The 25,927-nt window shown below is 33.6% G+C and overlaps 1 non-coding gene across 1 annotated transcript; it reads left to right on the plus strand.

The window, feature by feature from the left end:
• The first annotated feature begins 23,721 nt into the window (after positions 1-23,721).
• On the plus strand, positions 23,722-23,828 carry LOC121208186 (small nucleolar RNA R71). The gene has a single exon (XR_005903136.1). It is a non-coding gene; the product is annotated as a small nucleolar RNA R71 (small nucleolar RNA).
• The last annotated feature ends 2,099 nt before the right edge of the window (positions 23,829-25,927 follow it).

The following is a 25,927-nucleotide window of genomic DNA, read 5'->3' on the forward strand; positions in this document are numbered from 1 at the left end:
GTCTAATTACCATTTAAGGACCTCCCATTTAAAATTTCATAACAATTAGACACCTCTAACATGTAGAACTCAACTTTGCACTTTTTACAATTTAGTCCTTTTGACCAAATTGAGTGCCCAAACGTCAAAATTTTCGAACGAAATTTTCACGAAATCATTCTATGAAATCGTAGGCCATAAAGACATAATAAAAATAAATTTTCTCGCATCGAACTTTTGGTCCCAAAACTATTGTTCCGACTAGGCCCTAATTCGGGATGTTACATTTCTTCTCCCTTTAGGGATTTTCATCCCAAAAAATCTTACCAGAAAAGTGGTTTTGGTTTTTCACTTGGATTCCTCAATCCTATAATCAATGTCAAAGAACTTTCACTCAAGCGGAGCTCTTACTACCTATCTCTTTAAATTCCACATACAAAAATCATGAGTGGTATTCACTTTGCAACACTTACACTGAAACTTAATCTCTCTCAGAAAACTCATGTACCCAAAAGTCCGATCCATACCATCATGTTACATACACATTCACAGCCGAATCCTTTCGGATTCGAATAGTGAAACTAGTCAGTTCATCTCGGCCTCATACTCTTTATAATTCCATATAGTCTAATTATTTGCCAAATCAACTCTCAATTACCTTTCATTTCAAAGCCTCCTCTAGCTTTCCCAAGAAATCATGCTATGAATCCTGGATCTCAATCAGATTAGTGGATATAAAAAATTCAAGATATCCAACAATCATAAAGACATACAATTCTATGAATCTAGTGAGCAGACATTCAGGCATACCCGCATAATTTTACAAATCTCATGACTTTTAACAACACTACATATTTCTTTCCTCTTTCAAGGACAAGAATAATACAGACAAGAAAATCCATATGAACTTTCTCTATCTCCATCCTAATGTCCAAACGGCAAAAATAATTTTGATGATTTTTTCTATACAACCTCAAACTTTTAACATTCCAAAAATTTATACTCAAAGATCAACAATGATCGTTTCATCATCTTTTATACTCAGATCATTCTATTGTATCCAAGTCTTCTAAGAAATATACACTTCTTAATCAGACTATTTGTCTCTTTTACCTGTGAAGAAATAAAATCTTATTCTCAAGCATGAACATCTCATTAAATTCTGAACATATATTCCATACAAATTGAGTAGTCAAGTCGACCTTATTCATCCGTAATTAATATTTCAAGAAATTCTCTCTTCTAGTCAATAGAATAATTCAACATGCATCATTGCAAATTCACTCATCATGCCAATCGAAGACTATAACAAATGCATTAGCATAAGTAGTACTGATATCTCAATTGAATATATTAGCTCTGATTAACTCACTTGAGAAAAGAAATCCACCATACAAATTGGGACTTGAAGTTTCACCACATTATCAGGATCAATTCAGAGGTATAGTCATACTTGTTCTTTATGTATATCAATCACAAGCTGAAGGTCATGCTCTAAATGCAAGCCATGATCAACAAGTTACAAAATAAAAATATCCAAAAAACCCTAGATAGAGAAATCTGAGATGGAGAAGTCCAGAATAAAGAAATCCAAGATAAAGAAATCCATAATAAGGAAATCCAATTTACAATACTGCATCAGAAGACCGAGAACCAGACTCATAAAAATATGAAAGATCCCAATGGTTTTTCAACAAAAAGAAATCCAGAATAACAGCATTCCAAACCACTGACAACAAATACGACTGGAACTATATGCTTTTCATCTATACATATATAATCAGTCAGAGCAATGATCAGTAGAGACAGAATCATGGCACCATACACAATTTCTCATTGATTTCCAACAGGCAGAATACAACAAAATACCAGAGAAAAATAGAACCATGCAGTTCATAAGCCAATCAGACTGACAACTTATTCATCTAATGTTAAGATCAGGGAACATTTTCATAATATAAGAATTCATCGAAGATTAGATAGTCCCAATAACATTTTCGAGGTTAAATAATCTCATATAATATCTCAATAGAGACAATCACAAACTATTCACTGTAATTACCCTACTTGGACATTTCATATTTCGTACATTATTTCTTTAACTATTTCTGCTGTCCCAAATTCCATAATATTCCTTTCACTAAGGGAACCAGTTCACGAGGGAATTTCAATCACTAAATCTCTCGACATCAAACCAGGATAGATTGTTTTTCCAAAATTAACCTTTCCACTAACTGCGATGTTGCAAAAATTAAACAATCTTTAGGTCAATCCTATATCTTTCTAGCTCATGTTTGTACTTATCAACCCATTCTCACTCTCTAACCATGCTTATAACCATTCTATCATTGAACTCTTTGGTTTCTCACCCGGAAACTCATTCAATACAAATATCAGGAATTTCCATTATAAAACACCACTTTGGTAAAGGGGAGGGGATCATAGGGCCTCTCACTCGACTCTCATTTGCATATACATGTTACACAACTTTCATCATTATAATCATGTCATTCATTCCAAGTAAACTAAATATCATATTGATTTTACGCCCACTTTCCAATTATCTCATTTTAACAAGTATACTTATACATGCATTCCATGTTTTTAGGATAACTTTACTTATCTATTCATTTAATCATACAAGTCATGAACATGATATCATACATGGGCCAACAAACACAGAGAAATTTATCACAATCTATACTTTTATCTCGTACACCATCATTTAGAAATATTGTTACAATCATATAAATCAATTTAATGTTTAATCAACCTTTGGTGAAATTTAATTAAATAATTTGCATGTTGTCATACATGTGATTATTACCTAACACTTAATCTCTACACATTCAACAATTGTCCATGTTAAATCATTATCATCTTACTACCATGCCACACATTCACTCCGCGGCCATGACCATCTCGAATGGTCCTGGGGCATTCATCATGTACATGTGCCATATAATTCTCCTACATAGTGAACAAGCATAATCACATAACCACATCATAAGACATTAACACATACCATAGACAAATAGGCTTACAAGCCAAAATCATTATAAGCCAGATCTCATGGCTATATACAATGAATTAATATAAGCCAAAATTTTGGCCAAAACATAAAAACACATATCAATAATTAAGTCCCTATACATGCCACTCACATGAAGAAATTAAATTTCAACAATACTCCAAAGATGGTAGCTTGATAGTGTGAGGTTGTCTCCGACGATCTCCAAGCCCGAGCTCACCTGAGGAAACTAGAAGAAATGGAAGGGGGAGTAAGCTTTACGCTTAGTAAGTCGATATGAAAATAATAAGCATTATAACAACATGTTTCCTTAGGTAAAACAACTATAATTACACTTTTATTCATATTTTGGTCAAGCTGTCTACTCGAGTCATAGTCAATAAATTATTTATATCCCGAGCTATAGAAATCTAAATTAAGATCTATTAATTTTCCCTAAAATTAGACTCATATATATTCTTACAATAAAAGTTTCAGAATTTTTGGTCTAGCCAATAAGTACAGTTTATTCTTTAAACTCTCCCCTATTTTTCCGTCTAGCAGCTTCGACCTCTATCTACTAAAAATCAAATATCTCGTAGTACAAGACTTGGATAATGTTTCTGTTTCTTTCTCTTGAAAATAGACTTATTAAAGATTTCAATCATATGAATTGTAACTCGTAATTATTTTTTTAAAAATTCTAGTGATTTTTCAAATTTAAGAAAGAGGAGTCTACAATCACTCCTACTCTATCTCACAAAAATTAAAATATCTCATAATACATAATTCTTTTATTACATCATTTCCTTTATGTGAAACTAAACTCATTACGATTTAATTTCACATATTATTAAACCTGTAATTCGACTTCCACCATTTATGGTGATTTTTCAAATTCGTGCTACTGCTGCTGTTCAACACTGTTTTGTTGCAAAATCACAATAGCTATCATAATTTCATTGTCACATTGATCATGAACTCATTATTTCATAAATCCCATATTCAGTTACACAATGTAAGTTAACATGATAATGCAATACAATTCATAATCATAAGCATAAGGATGGTTCGTCTTTCAAATCTTTTCACTTGTTCATCATGTATACACATACATATGCATGAATTTGCTTACTCATCATTAATCACATTTCAATAAGGCATCACTTATGAGTATAATGTATGTACGTGTACATATCCATAGCATATCGATTAACTTTACCTTTATCACCACACCTATCTCGGGACTTTCATAGCGTTATTCATTATAATACCCGCTGAATTTCTCAAAAATCTCGGTGGATAATCCATTTACCGTCAAGTCATACAAGTGATCATCTCAAGTACACACTCCCATGAACCTCACATGTTACGGCGGGATTACCAGTCTAGGCTAAATCCCCTACGACGACATATGCTCAAATGAGATCAGATCTGAATTACTAGTCCAGGCTAAATTCAGATCCTGATCGGATTACCCATTTGGGCTAAATCCTTAATGCACACATATTCCTCTAGAGGTTCGATCACTCAAGGAACACGCGTTCGGGCTAGATCCTTTTCTATATTTGAGATCAACGGATTACCCGTCTAGGCTAAATCCTTTTCTGCAACACATGCAGGATCTCAAGTCATGTAGGCCATGGTTTAGCCATTCGATCTCCCTTTTTATTCAACCGAGATTTTTCTCTTTTCATCAAGTATCTCATTATGCATAGTTGATCATGCAATGTACATCCAATTCAACACATTTCCATGTTTATTTAGACATTAGTCCATGAAATAAACATGGTATTGCATACAATTATATTTAGGCATTTGTTACAATATATAATATTTATATCAACTAAATAAATATCCAGCACACAATGCAAACACATCAATCTAAGTTCAAGTATGAACAATAATATCATTCCATTATCATTGATAGATGAACTTACCTCAGTTTCGAGTACGACTATTTATTTTGAGTTTGTGCTTAACCTTGTTCAACCTCGTTCTGAGCCAGAATCTTGTTTTCCTTCATCTGTAATACCATATTTAGCCTACTAATTAGTCACATTATTCATATGGGTCCAAAAATCATATTTTTTTCAAATTTACATTTTGACCCTAAACTTTTACATATTTACACTTTTTCCCAATGCTCGTAAAATGATTTTTATTCAATTTCCTTGCATTTCAACCCTAACCGAATCATTTTCATAACTATGGCAGCCCTAATTTCCACTAAATCACCTTTTTATGACCAATTTTACAATTTTTACAAAACGATCTTTTCAGACGTTTTCATCAAAAACCACTAAGTAAAAGTCGTTTATTACATATCGAGCCTTCAAATTCTACCATTAAACATAAAAATACATGCATATCATTCAAGGGTAAATTTTTAAATACGAACTCTAGCCCAAAGAAATGGTAGAAATAGCTAGAACATGTTATCGGGACTTAAAAAATGCATAGAACGTTAAAAACGGAGCTCAGAATCACTTACTATTGAGATTGGAAGCTTGTCCAAACCCTAAACATTGTATCTCTTGGTACATTCGGCTGAAGCAAGAAGAAAGGGACACATTTGGGTTTTGAAATTTGTCTTTTAATTCATTTTACCCCTAAATGACGAAAATGCCCTTTTTACTATTCTTTCAAATTTTACCCAACCAAGGCCATTTTTGTCTAACAAGTTATAAAATGGTCTAATTACAATTTAAGGACCTCCCATTTAAAATTTCATAACAATTAGACACCTCTAACATGTAGAACTCAACTTTTCCACTTTTTACAATTTAGTCCTTTTGACCAAAATGAGTGCCCAAACGTCGAAATTTTCAAAAGAAATTTTCACGAAATCACTCCTTGAAATCGTAGACCATAAAAGTATAATAAAAATAAATTTTCTTACGTCGAATTTGTGGTCCCGAAACCACTGTTCCGACTAGGCCCTAATTTGAGATGTTACAGTATGTGCCATAACATGTTTGCTTATTAAAATCTGTTTAATCGTTTGAATTAACATAGGGATACGTTAAGAGATGAATGGATTTGTGTAGGTGAATATGTTCATAAGTTAGTAAATTACTGAGTTGCTGTGAATTTATACGTAACAACATAGACATGAGTTTAATAATTCTAAGTTAAAGAAATGTAATTAAATCAACACAATTATGTCATCTTGATTAAATCGTATTTTGAATCATACATTTGAGATTTATTTCTTTAGTTTACTTAGTATAAAATCTTAGTTTTTAATCACCCTCTTCAAAAAAAATATTTTTCTTCACCAAAGTGTTTTAAATTGCATTCATAAATAATCCTTTTCACAGTCTCTATGGGTACGATAACTCAACCTTTACTTGTCAATTTATTACTTGTTGTGATTGTGTACAGTTGCACATTTTCGACGTTTCAATGGTTATAATGTGGCCTTATGTTTTGGCATGATTGGTATAAAATGTGTAATTAGCTTGTGTTATGTAATTATGGTTTGGCTTGGATTGCAAATGTGGTAATAATGTGGTTTATGAAATGACATGTATTGGTATGAGTTTGAGATGATGCTTTAATAAGCTTGGTTTGGCATAGGTTGAATTAAAAAATGTGATATGTGTTTTGATATGTAATGGAATAGGTGTGAAATGAGAAATGGATCATGCTAAATTTGGTATATGTTTTGTATAGGAAATGATTATGATTTGAGTTGATGAAATGGAGGGAATTGGTATGACATTTTTGGTGCATAAAATAACATATTTTGGTTGACTATTAATGTATTGAAATGGTGCAAAAATGTTGTGTTTTAGGTATGCATGAGAAGGGTGAGAAATGTGGCTTAAATCAAGCCTATTTTCAGTCCACACAGCTGAGCACACGAGCGTGTGGCTCGACCTTGTGTGACACATGGCCTTGGTACACAACCATGTGTCCCCTGTGGCACCCTTTCGAATTAAGGTAGTATACCTTACAAGTTTGACACGGCCTAGACATACGGATGTGTCTACTGGCTGTGTGTGTGGCACACGAGCTGGCACATGTGTGTGTAGCTGGACGTGTGGCCAAGTCAATAACCTCCCTAATTTTTCCATGGCCATGGCACACAGGCGTGTCTCCGGCCGTGTGGTGAAGTCAGTATGTATGCCTTGTTTTCACACAGTCTGTGACGCAGGCATGTTTAATGATCGTGTGAGGCACACGGCCTATTCACACGGGCGTGTGACCCTGAAATGTTTGAAAATTTTCTATGTATCTCAAAGTTTGCCAATGTTATTGGTTTAGTCCTGAAATACTTCTAAGTATCTTTTAAGGTCTCGAAGACCTATATATGGGATAGTGTGATTATGAATGAATGAAATATGTGATCAATTTATAAATTATATATGTGATTGATGTGTATTGATCGGTAATGCCTCGTATGTTACTATGTGTCTCAACTGTGTGGATGACACAGTCTCATGCACGGGCGTGTGAAGTCTGCACCTATTTTATGAAAAATCATAAATTTTAAATTGACCACATGGCCTAGCACACGGGCGTGTGACTTGGTCGTGTGTCTTCAATTTGTTCTTGGGTGACAAACAGAGAGTTACACGGGTTGGGACACAGGCGCGTGTGACCACATGGCTTGCCCACACAGGCGTGTCCCATATCCACATCGGCGTGTGACCCCTACTTTAGTAAAAAAAATTTAAGTTTTGAAAAAATTTCTTAAGTTACCGGTTTAGTCCTGAATCTCTTCCAAAGGATGTTTTGGGCCCTGTAGGATTGTATTAAGAACTTTATGATTAATTGCAAAAATTTTTAATTTGGGCAAAAAATTATGGCTCAAAAATGTGTGTTTGCTTGTGTTTAAGTCTGGTAATGCCTCGTACTCTATTTCGGCATCGAATACGGGTAAGAGGTGCTACATTATGCATGTTTTATTATGGCTATTATGGTTGGCGACTGGAATTTGAATTGATGATTATTGTTATGTGAATTCTAAATTAGGCTACTTAAATAAGTGAACTTAATTGTGGTGCCTTTCAATGATATATTGGTTAGTTATTTTTTTGTGGTTAGGTAAATTTTTGGCATGAATTGAATTTCTTAAGATGAGATTTTTACCATTATTGGGATAAGTATCAAGACTTTGGCATATGGTATCGATACTTGACCAAATGAACAGTAACCAAACAAAACAGAATGCTGAAATTGTATCGATTTTCAAGTGAGTATCGATACCTTTTAATAAAATATTGATACGATTAACTAATTATCAATACCATTGTTTTGCAAATAAAACAAAATTGAATTTTGGTATCGATTTTCCTAGAAGGTATTTTGTTTGGTATCGATACCAACTACTAAACTTTCATTTTTAGTTTTAATACTTAATGTTTTGTTTTGATTTAACCCTGATTTATTTCTAATCTATTTTTAGGGCCTCGTAAGTCCAATTTAAGGCCTTAATAGTATTTGTATTATGAATGGAACTATTTATTTTATGTTTTTTAAAATTATTTGAATAACTATTTCGAAATGATGTGAAAAGTCTTGTTTTGTTGGGTAACACTCTGTAATCTTAATCAGTAATATAGACGTGTTAGGGGTGTTACACAAATATTACTTAAGCAGAAAAAAATTTATAGAGTTCACACATGCAAGAAAACCTAGCTTTCCGAACAATCAACCCTAACAAGACAGAGGCTTACCTTGGTTGTTATGAACATGGTTCAGAATAAAGACTTGACAACAGAATATCGATGAAGGAATTCTCATGGATGAAGGGTTTATTTATAGGCGTTAAGTGACTTAGTGATCCTAGGATACCCTACTAGACTTAGGAAACCTAGTCAGTTTAGAAGAAGGTTACTTGCACGAAAATTATTCCTAGATACACAATACCTTTTTTTCCTTAGTTTGAGCCTAAGTTGACTTTAATTGGCGAACTCTAGCTCACAACTCAACCGACGATCACTAGCTCGCCACACCAACTAGAGAATCTAACTTGCAATAAATTTGGCAAACCCATTTACCACATCTTTTGGCGTATAGTACAACGTTGAAACACTGGCGAATTCTTTATTGATAATCTTTTGGTGAACTCTCCAATTCGCCGAAGTACTAACAAACCCTTAGTTCATTGAAACACTAGCAAACTCATTACTAATACTCTTTTAGTGAACTCCCTAGTTCGTCGAAGTACATGCGAACCCCTAGTTCACTGAAACATTGGCGAATTCCTTACTGATACTCTTTTGGAGAATTTCCCAATTTTCCAAAGTATTATGGAACCCCTAGTTAGTTGAAACATTAGCGAACCCTCACTTGAGAGGCCAAAACTTACTCTCGTCTCCCTTAATAAGTTTTGTCCTTATGTGGTTTCTTTTAGGTTTAGCTATATCCACATTGTTACAGTGCTATAGCTTTTGCATACATCAAATTCGACCCTCCATAGTGAAGTTAGTGGTGTAACCTTGCTTGACACTTTTTCACACTATGGATCCGTTGTTTAGGAAGAAAACATAGTCTGATGTTGATTTCCTCGAACCTTGACATGTTTGGATGTCAGAATTAGTATATTAATTGGAATGAGATCTCCTCTAGAATATACAAGCATATAATCCCTCGTTCTTTATAAATACTTGAGTATATACTTAACTGCTTGCTAGTGCCTTTATCCTAGATTCGCCTGAGATCAACTTATGTATCCTGATTTGTCATAATATGGTGTAGCTAATTAAACTAATTTTCATAATTAAGGAGCTTGAATACAAGCAATTCTATTATATTTTAGTTAGTTTTTCTATTTTAGCTTTAATTTAATAAAAGTTGTAAATCGAGTAATTGTATCACCTTAGGGGCTAAATGAGGCCTAAGGGTGAGTTAATGTATTTAGCGAGCGTGCAGGTGATCTACCGTAATTCGGTGTAGTATATTAAACTAGTTTTTATACTTTAGGAGCTTGAATACATGCATTTTTATTATGTTTTAGTTAGTTTTCATATATTTTTTTAAAGTCAATAAAAAGTGTATTTCAGTCTTTTAATGACCTTAGGGGCCAAATGAAGCCTAAAGGTGAGTTGATGTACTTAGTGAGTGTGTAGGAGACCATTAAAAGGCATAGGATTTCAAGGTTGGTCGCTGTGTTACAACATGGGAAATTCAATTTCGCAACATAGGAAGTAAAATATAGGTGTCTCAAGTCTGGCTTTGGTGTCACGACACAACCATGGGATGTTGCGATGCTGATCTGTCGTAATTCAATGTAGCAGATTAAACTAGTTTTTTCACTTTAGGAGCTTGACTACAAGCGTTTTGGTCAAGTTTTAATTATGTTTTTGCAATTTTAGTTAAATTCAATAAAGTGTGTAATTTAAGTCTTTTATTGACTTTAAGGGCTGAATAAGGCCAAAAGGTGAGCTAATATACTTTATGAGTGCGCAGGAGGCTAATAAAAGGCATGCTAACTCGATATTGGTTGCTGTGTGACAACATGGAGCATTAAATGTCACAACATAGGGAGTAGAGTAGAAGAATTCCAAGACTCCCTTCAGTGTCATGACACAGCTTGAGGATGTCGTGGCACACACTGATGATGTCGCGACACACCCTTAAAGATACCCTAAAGATGAGAATATTGCCCTCGATATCGCGACGCAAGACCTAGTGTGTCTTGACATCACTTCTATATGGGAAATAATTACGATCCAGGGCATTTTAGCTTGCACAATCAAACATTAAGCAAGAGGACAGTAGGTGACTTAAGGTTAAGGATGACGACCACTCTAAAGTCTATAAATAGGCTCATTTAACACATGTTATGGACAGTTTTTGTGTTCTATAATTTTCCTTTTAGATTTAGTCTTTAGTTTTTCTCTTTTCTTAGGCTTTAGGTTTATTTCAGTTTTTGTTATTTGTTTTTGTGGGAGAAATCATATTTCTGAAATATAATCAAACTTTGTGAAGATTCTGTATTCCATTCTAATACAAATCAGGCATCTTCTAAAATTTATACTCTTTAATTATTATTAATGTCTACTCTTTCTACCATGTTTATATTATTTATGAGATCGATGAGGAATTATCCTCCTGTGGGATTACCAAGTGGAGGTATGATTAATTAACTACTTTGTAGGGTTGTCTTAACGAATCAACAGTTTTGGAACGGAAGAACTTAAACCCTAGGCCTGACAACCCTAGGAAGTCATTAAGGTGAAAATTAACCCAAAATTGGTATGGTCTATCTTTGAACACCTTAACTCTGAACTGGTCTGAACTGTGAGGTCAAGAGATAAGTTGTTCTTGCTGACTTATTATTCTAGTGGAAGATCAAAAGATCCTATTGGGATATCGACTAGTTGATTGAATAAGAAAACCTGAAGCGATAGTGGATTATGATTACCAAAGCCATCTAATCACACATGCCCAGATTTGATATATTATATTATTTGATTTCTCATGATTTATTCCTTTTATTATTATTAGCATAGATTACAAAAACCTTTATTTTTATTTTATCATAATATAATTCATTTAAAGTATTAATTAGATCTATTTCTACTTAGGTTAGAATTAATTTAATGCTCGCCTCCCTTGGGTATGATCCTCGGAGTACTCATCTACTCCATTGTAACTATGTTACAGCTTGACTCATCTAAGTGCGGATATCGCCTTTTCATATATTTTGTACAGGATTTCTACTATTGATGTTGGAATGTCTAAAGGTGGTCAAGTTGTTGGCGCCATTTCTTGGGAGGCAACGTCATTGATTTAATTTTATTTTTCGCATATTAATAGAATAATTAGGAAAGTTTTATATTATAGTTACAATTTTATTTTCTTATTCTTATTAATTTTTTCTCTTTAGGTTTAGTGTATGACTCGTAGTAGGGGAACACCTATAGAGCCAGTCATAGATCTAGAAATAATAATATGAAGGAATCGTTGACCACAATAACACCACCACAACTACTCGCAAACAATCTCATGGTGCGTAATGAAAGAACTCTGAGGAAATATGCATTATGAAATTTTGATATGGTTCAAGGGAGTATAACGAGGCCAGCCATCACGACCAATAACTTCGAGATCAAGCTAGCAATGATGCAGATGATTTGGAATAATTTGTAGTTTTGAGGAATAATGACTGAATATTCGAGTCATCATTTAAAATGGTTCCTCCAACATTTAAAACGATGATTGAATATCACGAAGCATGGGAGTATTTTAAGATATTGATTCAGAAATGCCCACATTCAAGGATTGCCTAAGTGGTTATGACTGGAAATTTTCTACAATGGGTTGGATGTACACGCATGATCAGGATTAGATGGAGCCACAGGAGGTGCTTTAATGAACTGAATGTACAAGGATGCATACGAATTAATAGAAAATATGATGATGAACTCCTACCAGTGGCCAACTGACCGACATACATATGGCCAAAGACCATCCACAGTAAAAACTACCCAGGAGGACGATAGATATCAACAAGTAGTGGACAAACTTAATCACATTGAGTCTTCAAATGGTACACCATCTATATACGGAGGAGATAAAACCGCTCTTCCATTACATTAACAATCTTACTGATGATGTGAACTATATAGGGAATAGGGATGAAAACCCTTATTCAAATAATTACAATACTGAATGGAGAGATCATCTGAACCTAAGATGGGGAGGAAATCAAAGAGGATGTAATAATATGAACTAAGTTAAAAATACGAACTATCAACCTCCTTATTTTCAGAAACTACAGGAAAGGACCAACCCTAATGACCATACTATATGTGATCAACGCTTGGATTTAATGGAAGGGGAAATACAATCAATGAGGATTGGCATAAATTAATTACAGTCTGAGTGCACCAATTTAGCAAAAACATTAACTAAGCTAGAGGATTAGATGAGCCAATTGATGAGTACGATGGGAGATATTAAAAGGCAAATTGATGTGTATAATGGGAGATATTAAAAGGAAGGGAAGGAGCATGTGAAAACAACTGCTCTCTGTTCGGGAAAAATCTTGAATAGCTTAGAAACTCTAACACAAAAGGAGATAAGAAAGAATGTAGACGGTCTTCAAGAAGACCTCGAGAAGTTAACAAAGAAGTAGAACTAGATAAGTTAACTAAAATAACAATTAAGCCTGAGAAAAAGGCAAACAAAGAACCTACCAACACACAAGTACCATTCCCATCAAGGTTGGAAGAGAAGCAAAAACGGGATGAAGACGAGTTTGTAAGCTTCTTGAACTTGTTTAAAACATTAAATGTTAATCTACCTTTAATTAAACTAATTGAAAATGTCCTTAAGTATGCCAAAATTTTGAAAGAAATTATGTTAAGGCATAGGAAAATTAAGGTAGGAGAACAAGTTAATATAAGCACGTCCTGTAGTGCTATTATTTCTAGACATGTTCCTCGAAAGCTGAAAGACATAGGAAATTTTACAATCCTTATTGAGATAAGGAGCATCTATTTTAATAAAACTCAATGTGGCTTAGGAGTTAGCATCAATTTAATGCTTTATCTATATATGAAAAACTCGATTTAGGGGACCTCAAAAATACTCAGATCACACTACAATTGGTTGAAAGATCTTCAGTACAACCAAAAGGAGTATTGGAAGATGTGTTAGTCAAACTGTGTAGTTTTTTTATCCTGACAGATTTCGTAATATTAGATTTTGAGGAAGACCTTGAGATACCTATTCTATTAGGATAAAAATCTACCACTGACTTGGAAAAGAATGAGTTAACAATAAAGATCAATGGTGAGAATGAGATTTTTAAATGTGATTACGAACAAGACAAAGTAAAGAAGGATAATTTAAGGAGTTCATGTTACGAAATATCTACAACTATCCTTAACAACATTGAGCAAGGGGGTGTTTTCTATAATTAATGCAGGTCGAAATTATAGGTACAAGGAGTGGGACAAGTAGAATAAGGTAAAGTGTCATGACGGGCGATGGACTAACATTGAAAGAACCAGAGAACTGTCCTTATATGCATTAATGGTACTTTTGGATGAATACGATTGTAAAACCTGATAATTTAAATTGATATTTTAGTGTTTGTAAATTATTTTATATCTAACTAATTGTTTATTCTAGATTTTAAGTTTTATCAAATTTATGTTTTACAGGAACCATAACTATAACTGCCCAATTTCATTGAAATCAGAATAGTGGTCTCGGGACCACAAATCCGAGCCGAAAAATAAAATTTATTTTTATTTTATTATATGATCCATATCATACTAGAAATGTCATGTGAAAATTTTGAAAAGAAAATTTTACCAATTATGTGCTTAATTATGAGAAGGACCAAATCGCATAAAATGAAAAAGTTGGATTCTAGTAGCTAAAAGGATCAAATAGCTATGGAATTCAAAAGTTAAGGTCCTTATATGGTAATTAGACTATTAATAAAATGTATGTAGATATTTTTGGATGATTCATCCATGGAAAATGGGAAAAGGCTATGGACTAAATTGAAAAGTGAAAAAATTAATTAATTAAAAAGATGAAAAGACAATAAAAATCATATTTGAATCTATTTGAGGTACAGTATTGATATTAAAGTGTTGCTTTATCTATACGATTGAAATTTTGGTCATATTAATACATTATGGTTTTGATTCTATCTGATGGTTGTGGCTTTGGAAAAACTCAAAGCTTCAATGTTAATAATTGAAGTAGCTACATTGATGATATAGTTATTACAGAGAAGATATAAGAGTTGAATGGACCGATAAATATCAGTAAAGTTTTGACCAGTGGGAAGCTTTGTTAATCAAAGTATTGATTCTGATTTAGCCATAATTTGGTAAGGAACTTGTTATTACAGTAATGTAACATTGAATGGAATTAGATTGTGACTTGATACAGTAAGCCAAAGTAATAGCCTGTACTTTTAGACAATTAAAAAGCACATGGAAAGAATTACCCAATATATGATCTAGAATTGAGAGCTATTGATTTTGGATTGAAATCTAATAACATTACTTATTTGGTGAAAAATGTTGTATACTCACCAATTATAAAACTTTAAAGTATCCAATGTTACTAAAAGATTTGAATCTGAGATAGTATATATGGTTTGAAATGTTGAAAGATTATGACTTGATAATTGTATATCACTTGGAAAGAATAAATATGGTTACAGATGTTCTGAGTAGGAAATCTCTATATATTTTGCAAGCCATGGATATCAAATATGATTGTCTTATAATAACTTAATTTTAGCTAAGTATAGAGCTAAACCGGTGTTTCTACAACATTTCAGTGAAACTCAGAAAAGTGATAATGAGTCGTGAGTTAAATGAGAACAGTATGAAATAATTTCTGACTTAGAATTTTAGAATAGATTCGGTAAATGTCTATTGTTCAGAGAAAGAGTCTCTGTACTGAAGAAACTTGTAACACCCCGAACCCGAGACCGTCACCGGAGTCGAATACGAGGTGTTGACAGACTTTTAAAAATTTTTTTCAGACACTGTCCAGTCTGAGTACTAGTCGCTTCAAAAATCATATCTTGAGTTTCACAACTCGAAAATCAGTTTGGTGATTTTTCCCTGAAACTAGACTCATGTCCCCACCTATGTATTTTTTTTCTAGAATTTTTGGTCGGGCCAATTAGTACATTTTATTAGTAAAAGTCTCCCATGTTACAGGGGTCGACTACACTGACCTCTTCCCATTACGACTTGGATATCTCTCTGCACAGAGCTTCAATACTGATGCCGTTTGTTTCTATGGAAACTAGACTCAGAGAGGAAACCATGCATATATGGTATGACCCCTAATTATCTCTGGTAAATTTATAGTGAATTTCCAAAGGCGGAACAGAGAATCCAGAAACTGTTCTGGCCCCGTTCCACAAGAACCCAAATATCTCTTACTGTACTGTTCATATGATTGTTTCGTTACTTCCATATGAAAGTAGGTTCATCAAGGTTCGATTACATAATTTATTCACTATTTAATTTCACTCCTACTAATTTTTGTGATTTTTCAAATCTACACCACTGTTGCTGTCAGCATCTGTTTTCAAGGTAAACGTTACCTATTTTGTGGTTACCATGGACCAACTAGGGTTTTGCCATACATAGGTCCACATGTGATCATATTTAGCCATTCCAATGGCTGATCATTAGCCCAACACTTCCATTTCAAACCATAGTCACATCGTGAAACCATATATACATACATAAACACAAATGGTCTAATTTCAAACCATAGTCACATCGTGAAACCATTTTCGCATGGCTTTACACACATACATCACAATAAGAACTTAAACAACAGGGGGGTAGTCCTATACATGCCATATCCAGAGTTCAACTAAAAGAGTACCAAAAGAGCTTTGATAGTGTAGATGACTTCGACTTCGCTGATCCCGAATCCGATAGCTAACGAACAAAATCTATAAAACAGAGAGCCAAAGCAACCGGGTAAGCATTTTAAGCTTAGTAAGTCTCAAGTAATGAAATCGGCTTTGACTACAGTATTACATTCACATAGCTAACTAAGTCATTTTATTAACACACATTCTCATAATCATACTTACTTCACACTTCATCAACATATATACACAAGGTATCAACCTTTCTAAAAGCCGAAAATTCATTAGCCGATCGCACGAATACTATTTAAAACGAATCGACTTTTCCAATGCACATGCAAACATACCTTATCGTTCGGGTTGGTCGAGCATATTTATTGAATTAGTTACAGCACAAAACGCTCACATTCAAACCCAAGTTTCTTCGGTATTTAACCGAATACAGCCGCAAACACATTTGCCTTCGGGTCTTAACCCGGACATATCAACTTGCATAATTGCCTTCGGGTCTTAGCCCGGATATATCATCTCGCATAATTGCCTTCGGGTCATAGCCCGGATATATTAACTCGCATAATTGCCTTCAGGTCTTAGCCCGGATATATCAACTCGCATAATTGCCTTCGGGTCTTAGCCCGGATATATCAACTCGCATAATTGCCTTCGGGTCTTAGCCCGGATATATCAACTCGCATAATTGCCTTCGGGTCTTAGCCCGGATATATCAACTCGTATAATTGCCTTCTGGTCTTAGCCCGGATATATTCCAATGCTCATGCACACATATATCAATAATCATAACACATCCATATCATTTCTTCGTTACTAAGGCTCAAACACAAAACATTTATTAAACCTTTCAAATTTCGGCTCAGTAGCCGCACACAAAGAGCATAATTTCAATTGGCTTTATAACATAGTCTCTAAGCACATTCGACTATCCGTCATAGTATGACTATTCATTTCAATATAATTCAAGTAGGGTCATTACTCGAAGACTTACCTCAAATGTCGTCGAACGACTTCAACGGCTATTCAATTACTTTTTCCTTCCCTTTATCGGATCTAGTTCCCCTTTGCTCTTGAGCTTAAGTTCAACAAAATTTAAAATAGTCATTAATCGACTATTCAAGTAGTACTTTCAGAATAATATATATATTGATCCGACTTTCACACACATAGATTATAGTAAGCTTTATATTAATCAATAAATAATTCATCGGCAAACTTTCATTAATGTTTACAACAAAATCACATATTCACTACGAGCTGTTTTCCTGAGCAGTAGTTACTAAATTACTTATAACTGGAGCTACTAGACTCCAAATCACTTGCCGTTAATTTTCCCTGAATATAGACTCGTATATCTTCCACCCATAAAATTTTCAGAATTTTAGGCTTGGCCAATCAATACCAGATTTTTCTTAAAGTTTCCCCTGTTTCACTGTTTGACTATTCTGACCACTCTTCACTACGAATCCAATTTCTCACTTTACAGAATTCCAAATGTGTTGTATTTAATCTCATTTGAAACTAGACTCATTAAGGAGTCTAAGCATATAAATTTTATCTTATAACCATTTTGTACAATTTATAATGATTTTCTAAAAACAGAACAGGGAATCCAGCAGTCATTTTGACTCAGCCCCACAATACTTCAAATATCTCTAGATCGGTAACTCTTTTGTTTCTATAGTTTCTTTTGTAAGAAAATAGACCCTTGAAGCTTTAATGACATAATTCACTCAGCTTCTAATTCAACTCCTACAAATTATGGCGATTTTCGAAAATCACCTTACTACTGCTGTCCCAAGTAGATTACTACCAATTCACCATATATCAACAATTTCATATAGGTTTCTTCTAAGCTAATAATAACCGAACCATTTAGTCAAGCTTAAGGCTGATTCTATTTTGTTCATGTTAAGGTCACACCTCCCTTAAAAGAAATTCCAGCCTTCTTAACTTTAATTAGCTACTACCTATTCTTTAAACATTAAATACAATGCAATTAACATTTAAACCTTTATACCGAATTTGCTCACACAATAGTCCTTGACCGAAAGTTCTTAGACTCTAGCTACCCTAATGTCATTCCTTGAAACACATCCGAATATCACGTTCAACACCTCCCATCAACAAGTTAAAATTTCTCAAATTCAATTACTAGTGCTTTTATAAAACATAAACAAAAATACATTAAACATTATCTCCCCAAGAATCAATAGCATAACCGAATACATATATTTTTCTTTCTCCCTAAATTAGATTCGGCAATCCCATAAGCCATATTAACCTTAACTTTCAAGCTAAAACAATTAACAATTTAACACATCCAACCTAACTATCCATCTAATGTCATCAAAACTTCTACTAAAAATTTTAAGCTCCTAGGCCGAAATTCAACCCTCATAAATAACCTAATTCCAATCCAAGATTCAAGTAGCTTTTAAACCAATCCTCCAAATTATGCATACATTTTCAAGAGTGGCATAAAACATACCTTTTTGTATCAAAACACCTTAGCCGAAATTCAACAAGAGTTTTTCTTCTTTCTTTCTTCTAGTTTCGGCAATGGAGAAGTAAAGATGAAACACTTTGGTTTCTCCTCCCACTTCTCATTATATTATTTCCTTTAATTCTATAATTCCTTTAATATCAATTATTAAATCATTTGTTAATACAAAATTATTTTAATTTTTGAATTAGTGGAGCATATTCCTTCCTTGGCCGGCCACCATGTTTATCATGGGTAAATTGACATGCAAAACCACTCCTTTCAATGCATGTACTATTAGACCATTGTAAAATTAACCTCTCACTTTCCAACAAAGTTTCATATAAGTCCATATTAATAAATTCACATAAAGATGATCAAATTAATGCATGAGACTTTCACACATGCATTTACTCACATCATAAACACAGAATATAACTTTTAATTATTTATAAGACTCGGTTTAGCAGTCCCGAAACCACTTCCCGACTAGGGTCAGTTTTGGGCTGTCACAAAACTAGAGCTTGTACTAAAAATTTTACATGAATGATTACAGTAGTACTATGTCTGTTTATCTGGGAAATGATAAAATGCATAATGATTTGGAAAATATGTATTAGTATCTCAAAAATGAAATGTGGTATTTCTTAAATTGTATTTAAATGATGGATATGCCAGCAAGATAAGGATGAAATTTTCTAGATGGTTATAGTCAGAGAAAATACCGAAATGGAAATGGGACAAAGTTACTATGAACTTTATGTTGGGATTATCTTTGTCTATGAAAAGGAAAGATACTATTTTAGTAATTTTTGATTGTTTGACAAAGCCTGCACATTTTATTCTAACATGAATGGATTTCTCGCTTGATAGATTGCTTGAATTACCTATTTTTGAGATTGACAGATTATATGATGTGTTAGTTTCTGTTATTTCTAATAGAGACCTACGGTTTATGTTTTGATTCTGAAACAAGTTACAAGAAACTCTGGGTACATGGTTACATTTTAGTTCGGTACTTCATCCTCATAGGGATGATCAATCTAAACATATGATTCAGATTTTGGAAGATATGCTTCGACGTTCTATACTTGAATTTGAAAGTAACTGAGAAAAGTATTTTCATTGGGTTGAAATTTCTTATAACAGTTAATAGTCAAATATAAAATTTTACTGTACGAGGCTTTATATGGTCACAAATGCAAAACTCCAGTGTTTTGGACAGAGTTCAGTGGGAAAAGATACATGTAGTAGTTGTGATTCGTTGAACCTGAAGAGAGATGAAAGGGACCTAAGACAGTTAAAAGTAATATTTTATCGTCAGAAATCCGATGTGGATCTCAAATGAAAGGGAATAGAGTTTTAGATAGGCGAAAAAATATTTTTAAAAGTTTTGCCATGGAAGGAAGTTCCACGGTTTGGCCGTAAAAGGCAAATTAAGTCTGTGATTTATCGGGTCATATGCGATTATTGAAAATAATTGAACTTGTTAAGTATTGATTGGTATATTTATTAGAGCTCTACAAAATTCACAATGATTTTCATGTGTATATGTGTTACAACAGTATCAATCAAACCCATCATCTGTTATTTCCCTGATAGATATTGAAATTTAGCTTGGCATGACTTACAATGAGTGACAGGTTGAAATTCTAGCATGTGAAGTGAAAGAAACGAAAAATATAAAGATAGCTTTAGTGAAAGTTCTTTGACAATGATATGATGTAGAGAAAGCAGCCTGGGAAAAACTGGATGGAACATGAGAAAGTAATGTTGGAATCTCTTTATTGGTAAAATTTTTGAGGACGAAAACTTCTTAAGAGGTGAGAGTTGTAACAGCCCAATTTCGGTGAAATCAGAACAGTGGTCTCAGGACCACAAATTCGAGCCAAAAAATAATTTTTATTTTTACTTTATTATATGATCCATATCATACTAGAAATGTCGTGTGAAAATTTTGAAAAGAAAATTTTACCGATTATGTGCTTAATTACGAGAAGGACCAAATCGCATAAAATGCAAAAGTTGGATTCTAGTAGCTAGAAGGATCAAATAGCTATGGAATTCAACAGTTAAGGTCCTTATATGGTAATTAGACCATTAATAAAAAGTATGTAAACATTTTTGGATGATTCATCCATGGAAAATGAGAAAAAGGCTAGGGACTAAATTAGAAACTGAAAATATTAATTAATTAAAAAGATAAAAAGAAAATAAAAATAATATTTCTCATATTCTTCCCCAAAATAAGACATGGAAACCCTAGGAGAGGGAGAAGAGACTTTTATGGCCAAATTAGGTAAGTTTCCTTGTCCCGTTTTTATTAATTTTGATATTTTTGGAATCGGGATATCTTAATCTCTCTATTTGGGGGAATTTTGAAAAGTTATCAAAGTATGAAAATGGCTCATGGATGTATATGCTAGAAATGAGAAATTTATGGTAGAAAATGAAAGATTGTTGATAGATAAACAACTTTTACAAAGTGATTTTTGATAAAAACATGATTTAAGGACTAAAATGAAAAGTTGTAAAATTTTATGAATACATATGCTATAAAATTTGTAATGGGGCTTTGGTTAGGCTTGGAGCAGGGACTAAATTTGCACAAGTTTCATTTTCCGAGCCTATGGACAAAAATGAAATTTATGGAAAAGTTAGGGGCAAAATAGTAATTTTACCTAGGATGAAAATTTAGTCCACATGAATGTAAAATATGATAAATTGATGTTAAATTTACTCGTATAGATCTGGATGTACCAAATTCAGAGTTAGAACAAGGAATGAGGAAAATGTCAGATTAGTAGATTTTATGTACACGAACCTTTGTCAAGGTAAGTTCGTGTAACTAAATTGTATTTGTTTTTATGCCTTATTTAAATGTTGTGTTTGTAAATTTTATCAATGTCATAAATATGTGAAATGATCACCTACTCGATATAGCTCGATAAATGAAAATGCCTGATAAAATGGTAAACGAATAAAATGTTATATGTATGCTTGACATGAATGTGCAATGTGTTTTACTGTTTTACTCGAATTACATAAATGTTACAGAGGTATGAAATAATCAAATGCCCTATAATGCTTGAAAAGTGTTTATATTCTGGTTGAATAAATGGAAAATTGATGGATATATGATTTCCCAAAACGAAAGAGGTTCTGTATTTGTTGCGGATAGGATTTAGCTCGGATAGGTAATCCTGATATAAGTCCTCTCGAGCATATATTATCGACTAGATTTAGCCCTGACGGGTAATCCAGATAAAGCTCTTTAGAGCATATGTCATAAAAAGGATTTAGCCTGGACTGGTAATCCTGTAGTGTATATATATATGTGTGGCTCAAGAGTGTACTCTCTGAAATAGTACCTTATGTGTACCATTGAATATGATTTGACGGATCCTGATTCGTACGCCTCGTGTTTACTACTTATGTATCTATCGGTAATTCAAATAAGTTCAATGGGCAAGGCTCTAACAGGGGCAAATATAAATTTAAGACAAATTAACATGGAATGGTGTATATGATATGGAAATATGACATGAAAGTATTTTACATGAAATGCAAGAAAATGATGATACATGACAAGTGATATATGAAATATGTGATGATGATATTTGTACATGGAAACTATTTCACAAGAATGTTCATTCTTGATTATAGACTTGTAATGTTCATTCTTGATTATAGACTTGTACTCTTAGAGTGTACTAATCGCGACTTTGATATTTCGAGTAATTGGAACAATGGAAATGTGCAAGTGTACACAATCGAAATAAGTAATAAAGTGACAAGTAAATGTTGAGTTATCGTACCCACAGGGACAATGAAAAGAATTATTTATGAATTTTTATTTTAAACACTTTGGTGAAAAAATATTTTGTTTGAAGAAGGTGATTAAAAACTAAGATTTTAAACTAAGTAAAGTAAATGAATAAATCTCAAATGCACGATTTCAAAATATGATTTAATCAAGATGACATAATTGTGTTGATTTAATTACATTTCTTTAACTTAGAATTATTAAACCCATGTTTATTAAACCTTGTGTTTCACTCCATGTTTATCTAATAACCATTTCAACCACTTGTTCACAAAATGGGACCCTTCATCGCTGATAATAGCTCTTGGGTTCCAAACCTTGTGAACACGTGTTTCTGCAAAAACTTCATCACAACCCTAGCATCATTTGTCGGATAAGCTTTAGCCTCGACCCACTTCGACACATAGTCTACTGCTACTAATATGTACTTGTGATCAAGAGATGACGGAAAAGGACCAAGAAATTCAATACCCCATATATCGAACAATTCTACCTCAATGATATTTGTTCGAGGCATCTCATTTCTGTTGGTGACATTTCCAACCCTTTTACATCGATCACAACTCTTTACGTAAGCATATGCATCCTTGAATAGTGTTGGCCAAAAGAATTCGGTTTGCAATACTTTGGTCGTAGTACGAGTACCTCTGAAGTGTGCCCCACTTGGAGCTGAGTGATAATGGTATAGAATCTTTTGTACTTCATCTTCTACCACGCATCTCCTGATCATTTGATCTGCGCACTTTTTAAACAAATATGGCTCTTCCCAGAAATATTACTTCACATCGTGAAGAAACTTTTTCCTTTGATGATACATCTTATCAATCGGCATCAAACCACAAGCTAAAAAGTTAGCAATATCAGCAAACCAAGGGGTATTATGGACATGATTTACCTTCAGTATGTGTTCCTCTGGAAACGTCTCTCGAATTGGTATAAGAGGAGAGTTCCTCTCAATGATTTCATAAGCCTCATTATAAGACTTAGAAAGGAGAGCACCGTTAGCAGAAGCGTCTACTACCATTCTCGTGTGAGCAATGAGACCATTATAAAATGTCTCAAGTTGGATGCAATGTGGGATACCGTGATGGGGGCACTTTCGCAATAACTCTTTGTACATTTCCCATGCCTCATACAAGGACTCATCATCTATTTGTTGGAAGGTAGTGATCTTGTTCCTCAACTTAGCATTCTTGCTAGGTGGGAAATACTTCATAAGGAATCTTTCTGCTAACTCTTGCCATGTAGAAATTGAGTTTGGTGGCAATGAGTTCAACCAGGCTCGAGTTCTGTCCCTTAGTGAATATGGAAATAGCTTTAACCGTAATGCATCTTCGGGTACTCTGACTAACTTGAAAGAATCGCTCACCTCCATAAATAGTCTTAAGTGTTTGTGAGGATCTTCGGTAGGCATTCCACTGAATTGTCCTACTGTCTGAAGCATCTGGAACATGGCTGGCTTCAGTCGGGTCTCCTAATACCCAAATTAAGATCATTAAACACTGGCACAGCATACTGCCTTAAAGCTCTATCCCTATTGTCAGCAATAAGGATAGGATTTTGAACAGGGTTTGCTCCATTTCCTTGGGTCAGATTTTCAAAGTTCATCTCTTCGATTCTTCTCTGATTTGCTTGTCTTCTTTCCTGTCGAAAAGTTCATTCTATCTCAAGGTCAACAGGGAGTAGGTCAATAATTCGGTCAATACTCATAAACACCTGAAATAATCACAGAAAAATTAATTAAGTTAAAAAATAAATAGAAAATAAACCAAAAAAAGTTCACAAATAATGACTTTTTAAAACAGTCCCCGGCAATGGTGCCAAAAATTTCGAACGACGGAAATGTGCAAATGTACACAATCACAACAAGTAATAAAGTGACAGGTAAATGTCGAGTTATTTTACCCATAGGGACTGTGAAAAGAATTATTTATGAATGTTATTTTAAAAACTTTGGAGAAAAAATATTTTATTTGAATAGGGTAATTAAAAACTAAGATTTTAAACTATGTAAACTAAAGGAATAAATCTCAAATGCATGATTTCAAAATATGATTTAATCAAGATGACATAATTGTGTTGATTTAATTACATTTATTTAACTTAGAATTATTAAACCCATGTTTATATTATTACGAATAAGTTCACAGCAACTCGGTAAATTGCTAACTTATGAACACACTCACCTACACAAATCCATTCATCGCTTAACATATCCCTATGTTAATTGAAATGATTAAACATATTTTAATAAGTGAACATGTTATTGCACATACATACTTATTAAATTGAACTAATCTCTTGCATATCCCTATGTCAATTCAAACAATTAATTAAATCTAATGAGCATATCAAAGACTATGTAAGGTAACAAGGTATTCTTACCTTGAAACAGTTTAATCACAAAAATCGTGCAAGTTATGCAAGGTAAGTGTATCGCCAGATACATTGCTAATTTAACCTTCAGCTACCTTAGGAGAATAAACATGCACTGATTAAGTATTGTGTCCATTAATTACAATTTCAATCCATTTAAATAATTAATTCATTAGCTACCACACAATTGTAATGCAAGAATAACTTAGGCATGATTTTACTTAATCAAGCATTTTACCGAGGCCTATAACAGCATAAACACAATTTTAATAATTTAAGCAGATGAAATGCAATCAAACCAACACGAATTAAATTGAAGCTAAGCTGATTAAATTAACCATTCCAACAACATAAATATTCATAAATATGTTCATCATAACAACAACAAAAATTAAATAGATAGGGAACAAGAATAAAATCCGATGTTTTTCCGTGGCTTGACTAGGTTGCTCCGTTTTTCCTTCTTTGTTGTCCTAGCCAATCAAGTCTTCTATGAACACTCAATTTCTACTCCAAAATGGCTGAAGAAGAACCCTTTTTCAATGGGAGAAATCAACACAAGAGCAAGGGACTTGGAATGGGAAAATGAGAGGAGAAAGTGAGAGAGGAAAGAAGAGATGTGATTGAATGACGGATGCCTTGAATGATCAGCCAAGGGGGGTTTTTATAGCTGATTTTGGAAGCCAAAATTTGCTAAAAATAGCAGCCAAAGAGCCACCCATTGGCCGGCCATCTATGTGGCAAAGTTGATGGCTTCAACTTTGCTAAATTTGGCTTGGGGCAAATCTTCAAAGCCATCAATTGTGGAAGGGCTGATTTGCAATTTGAACAAGTCTTCCAGGGCATCTTTGCAGCTTAAGTAATCAGCTAATGAGCTGAATTGGGTCATCAGTTGGAAGGTTTTGGGCT

This window comes from Gossypium hirsutum, chromosome A01 (genome assembly GCF_007990345.1).
Source record: "Gossypium hirsutum isolate 1008001.06 chromosome A01, Gossypium_hirsutum_v2.1, whole genome shotgun sequence".
Classification (NCBI taxonomy): Eukaryota; Viridiplantae; Streptophyta; class Magnoliopsida; order Malvales; family Malvaceae; genus Gossypium; species Gossypium hirsutum.